Source organism: Plecotus auritus (assembly GCF_963455305.1).
Source record: "Plecotus auritus genome assembly, chromosome: 7".
Lineage (NCBI taxonomy): Eukaryota > Metazoa > Chordata > Mammalia > Chiroptera > Vespertilionidae > Plecotus > Plecotus auritus.
In genome coordinates, this window is record NC_137774.1 from 166,731,945 (window position 1) to 166,737,944 (window position 6,000).

The following is a 6,000-nucleotide window of genomic DNA, read 5'->3' on the forward strand; positions in this document are numbered from 1 at the left end:
TACTTTTTTTTGTTGTTTTAGTAAGGAAGCTTTACTGAGGGACTTGACACTTCATCTTATTAGCCAAAATTGTTCACGTAACAGTTTATAGTTGCAGGGCAGTCTGCAAGGATGGTTTTTTTCAGCCACTCGGGTAGAAGATGTGAATGGAGATGTGGGTATGATGCTCAAGCAGCTGATTCTTAAGGATTTAGAAAAACATCTCTCATATGACTTTTCAAGATGTAGCCATTTTACTGTACTTACTGTGCTTTAGAGCAGCAAGAATTTTCCCATTCTTTGTACAGTAGTAGAGTTTCCCTTTTGCATTGGGTGAGTATTTCAGGTTCCTGAGTTAAAAATATTGGGCCTAAAGTTATAGTTTCTTCAGGATTGAGCAATACAATTGCTATTTAGACTGAATTTATTTATCCATTATTTAATTGTAAGTTTAATTACTTTATAGTAGAAAAATTTAAGTCCTTTAAAGAAGGATCCCAGGTATTTACGTAATCTATTGTGTTAGTTTTGGTAGTGGGATGCAATTATAACGTTCTCCAGTAACATCAGCACTTGGGACTAGATATCCCAGGGTACCATGGACCAACTGAGGGAAGATGAGAAGAAACACTGCTGAAAAGGGTAGTGTGTTTGCTCAAGCAACTAATACATATTTTCCCAGCCTTTTCATCATTTAATGTGGGGAAAGTGGAGATTAAAACTGGTAAAAATGTTAAATTTTGCGAGGAGAGTTTCTTGTCCTCATATAAATATTGGTAAACTTTGGAGGCAGCCTTGGTCATTTTGGTCATCTGATTTGTAACTCTTTAGCTTTACGAAGAAATAAAATCTTCCAAGTTACTGGCTGGTCTTTGTCTCTTTGAATTGCCCTGTGATGGTAATAAGTACAAATAGATGCTATAAAGCTACCACTAAATGTCATAAATAGCACAATATACTGATAAAAGACTATTTTTTATTTACTTCTTCCACAATATATCATAATATATCATAATATGCTATAGCTCTGAAATAGAGTGCAGCAGGAAAAATAAGGTCTTGGCACTGAAGTGAGGATAAGTGAATCTTTCCCAGAAATTATTTTCTTACTCTACCTGAAATGTACTATTGATAGTGAATATAACACAGATCATTTTGGAGTTCTAAAACTTATTCCAACTCTCATTAGCAGAATGAACTTGGGCAACTAATATAGTCACTCTTGATTATTTAATCTGTAAAATAGAGATAGTAAAACCTACTTTACAGAGTTGTAAATTTATTACTATTGTAAAATTACTTTTTTGTATTAAGCACTAGTAAATGGGAGTAAATGTAATAATATATAATGATAGGAACAGTATGGGGAAGATCCCAACTCTCTTTTTAATTCTAAATTACTCTAAAACAAAATAAACATTGGACGCTCTATTTCAGAGAAGTTAAATATTTATATAACTTACTTTTCTATTCTATCATCTCATTCTCTCCCCCAAGCATTAGTACCTTAAATATAATTCTTTAATAATTAGAATGAAGGAAAAACATGATACATAAAATGGATCCAAGCAAATTGACCCACTGTGGTTGACTTTTATTAATCTCTTTTTTCTCTTGGTTTTAGGGCCAGAAAACTTAGGCAAAAATGTAAACTTACAGAATCAACAAATTAATACCCCCCCACCTCAAATTGAAGTAGAAATCCTGATAAGTAATTTATGGAATTACAAAATGGGTTTAATCTAGATATGAAGGCTGAAACCCATGTATTTACACAACCTTTGAGATTTTCAGTCACTGGAGCTGTCCATGTATCATTGCTCCACTGGCCAATTTTTCTCAAAATTTAAATCTAGGCTGTTAAGTGTCATTGGAAATTTTTCTTGTAATAAAGACATTTGTTGGAAAACATAGAAAATTCTGGTGACCTTCAACATAAATATAATAAATAGATGGTCAAGAAAAGTGGCATTTTGTCATTCCTGAACCTTGATTGAAATCAGCATAAGCCAGTTCTCATAGCATTTAGTACTAGTCACCGTGCATGGCAATTCACTAAAACGTCTATTCCCTGATTGTGGGGAAGTATAAATGATCTGGTGACTGGGAAAGAGAAGAAAATGTGTGCAGTGTCTCCAGTTTTAACACTTGAGTTATCGTTATAATTTATACCTCAGTGGGAGCAGACAGTTCAGGCGCACACACAAGGTATTCCATCTGAAGATTTCTAGATCTGATTCTATATCTTGTCTGTTGTCCTCCTCATTAAGGTGCTCAGCACTTAATTAAAAGCTTGTGGCTGATCCATCAAAAATATAGGACATACAGTAGTGGAAAAGGTAAACGTTGTGGAGTAAGACCCAACTAATTATAAATCTCTGGTCCTCGATGGATTTCCTTACGCTGACATCAGAGTTAGAGTATGGGTCAGGGTGAGGATCAAATAATTAACCTTCGAGTTTCAGTTTCCTCATTCATAAAATGTGAATAACATTTTTCCAACATAAACACGGTGGGTAATAATGAAGTGCCTGAGACAGATCATCCTCAGAAAATTGAAGCTACGGTATTATATGTAGTGTTACTTTGTACTAAATATAGTAAGGGTAGAACTTAGCAAAGGTGAGTGTGCATAATGTGACACAACTAATATTTTTGTCTCTAGTTTACATACCTGGCTGATAGGGAATTATATTTATGATGGGCCTTTCTGTCATGCTTTAAAAGGTTTCCATTATGGTCATGAAACTGTTACGGGGTTGAAAGAGTATTCAACAAATTCGGGGGTTGGAAAGGAACTTCTTCCCAATGACTTGAGGGTGGACTGAGTGGAGTGGAAAAACGTGGGTTGTGTATGGAAGCACAGTGCACCAAGAAGATGAGGTAGAGAGTCTTCCCTGGAAGCCACATTTTTTGCTGTCCCACCTCCATATCCTGTAATGATCATTTAATGAAAGTATATCAAATAAAGTAATGTGTGTGATTTGCATGCATAAGTTTGTGTGTGTATGTGAGAGTGTGTGTGTGTGTGTGTGTGTGTGTGTGTGTGATAGAGAATATATGTGCACACATTTGGAACAATAACAGTCACAACAACATCTTCAGCTATTAGCTGATTGGGTGATTAGTTCTGATTGGAAGTACTCTCTGATCATTTGCTGCCAAATGAAGCTCTATTATATAATCTTTGACTTAAATTCCCAGGGAATGCCCAACATATTACTTTGGAACTTCAGGAAGAAAGCATCTTGGATACATTATGCATTTAGAAACAAATTGCTAATGCAGCTATAAAATCATTTCATGAGAGTAAAATGCAATTTTAAGCTTCTTTTTTGTTTCTAAAGTAGAGAGCATGACAGTACATATTCTGAGCTATAAATCATATTTGATTTAAACATAGCTGACTTTTTAATTCCTTCCATTTCTCAATGTCTTTTTGTAATGTAAAGAAATGCAAGCACCAGTGCATGGAACTCAGATAACAGCTCAGAGATTTCACACATTTAGCCAACCTTCTGGCTTAGAAATTGCACAAAATAGATGGTTTAACATTCATAAGCATTCTATGAATATTTTGATAGTTGTTATGTCATGACCAAATTCGAGAACTCTTTTCTCGCTTTTGGTTTAGGCAATGAACATGCTATATTTACCAGTAAATATAATTTTAGAAATTATTACAATAAATGAAGTTATATCTTCAAACAATAGAAATATTCACTGCGATGAAATAATTTTGGATCTATGGAAATACATTTTATTATAACATGTTCTGTAATTCTTACCCTTTTAGTTTTGGGGCCAATGATGATAAGGAATATTAGCAGGTGTTCAGGGTCATGGTGTACCCCTCCCAAAGCCACCCTCCTCCTCTCTTTCTGAATTAACTAAAGCACCAATAAAAACTCAAGCTCTTTTATGAAATACTGAGTTTGTGCTGACCAAGTTCACATAATAGTCTTAAAGGCTTACCTGTAGCCCTTTGAAGTCAACACCTTCAGTAAAACCTTAGAAAACTGAATTGCCTATGGGATATGGCCTTATCTTTATATGTGTTGAATTGATACCTACCTTTGCATTTCTGTTTTTTAATAGAAAACACAAGGGTGGATAATCAATCAACAAAAGAAAAAAACTAAGTTAATTTTTTTAAAATATATTTTATTGATTTTTTACAGAGAGGAAGGGAGAAGGATAGAGAGTTAGAAACATTGATGGGAGAGAAACATCGATCAGCTGCCTCTTGCACACCTCCCACTGGGGATGTGCCCGCAACCAAGGTACATGCCCTTGACTGGAATCGAACCTGGGACCCTTCAGTCCACAGGCCGACACTGTATCCACTGAGCCAAACTGGTCAGGGCCTAAGTTAATTTTTTGGTATTTTTCTTACATCTGTGCTAGATTTATAGCATATCCCTAAGACTAAACTTGATATAGGTCATCTGAGTTACTCAAGATTAAGGAGTCAGGATGTTCAGTGGCGAATTTGGCCTCTCAATCCAGACCTCCATTAGTGATAGAAAGCAGCAGAAAGGTTAAAAGAATTTATAGATTAGATCTCACTGGTTTTATTCTTTTAGCCTTTATCTTGAGAACTCATTAGAGTTGAAAAGTGAAGGCAACCAGCTTCTTCTCTGCCACAAAACTATACAATATTATAACCAAAAACTTCCTACCAGAGGAGGGAACACAGACACAAGCAGCTAACCCACCCAGCCCCGTGAACAGAAGGACTTAGCTTAGACCGAGGAGGGTTGTGCAGGCCCAGAGGGGCTGTGATCCCTTCCTTTCTGAGGGTCATCTACTTCAGTGCCACAGCGCACACCAGGCCAGATGTCTTTATGAAAACACTCATTAGTTGCTTCTATTCCCTGTTATCCAATGTAGCCCATTGACAATGGGATCAATGCCCTTATATGGCAGTGCTCCATACTACTGTGGCTGATGGAAGTTAACAATGTTTCCTGGGAAGAGCCATGGTTTTATGAGATTAAATATATGTTTCTTGTTTAATCTCTGAGCAGAAGGAGATTCTTTCCATCATCATTATCCTAGCACCCAAAGGACACAAAATTCTCAGGTTAAAAATTCAGAGCAACGGCAGTATGCAAATATTTTATAGCTGATAAGAAAACAACTACCAATTGCAGAAAGTCATGTTATATAATTATTTATGTTTTTGTTTGTTAGTAGCATTCTCCATGAGACTGTACGTCTTCGGAGGCTCTCTGGTTTACTATTATATCTTTTGTGCATAAAACAAGGCAGTGCTGCCCTAGCTGGTGTAGCTCAGTGGGTAGTGCATCGGCCCAAGGACTCAAGGGACCTGGGTTTGATTCCGGTCAAGAGCACATACTTCAGTTGCCTGCTCAAACCCTGGCTCTGGTTGCAGTGTGTGCAGGAGACAACTAATCGATGTGTCTCTCTCACATCAATGTTTCTCTCTCTCTGTCTCTCCCTCTCCCTTCCACTCTCTCTAAAATTCAATGGAAAAATATCCTCTGGTTAGAATTAACAAAAAACAAAACATAACAAGGCAGTTATAGAGGTTCAATCAATGTTTGTTGAATGAATCAATCAATAATAAGAGCCCTGTAGCAAGTGAATATTCTAGCAAGATAACTCTAAGGGTCGGAGTGATATAGGGTACTTACAAAGAGCGAACTTTAAGCCCTGACAGAGGCAGCTCTATAAACCACAGATATATTGGGAGGATTGAAATATGATATCAGAACTCACACTATATGTTTAATAGTTTATTGCATATAATTAGGCATAGTAAATTTTATATATAAAATAATGAAAATCACAAACCCTCTGGAAGAATCTCATTTGGGGTTGTCCAGTACAATTAAAGTTAAAGAGAGTGGATTCACCCACCCCCTACACACACACACACACACACACACACACACACACACACACACTATACACAGTCCACTCTAAGGATAATTTTCCATGAGAAAATCATTGGGAAGGTAAATATCATTGAATCACAGTGGAGATTTGAGATAT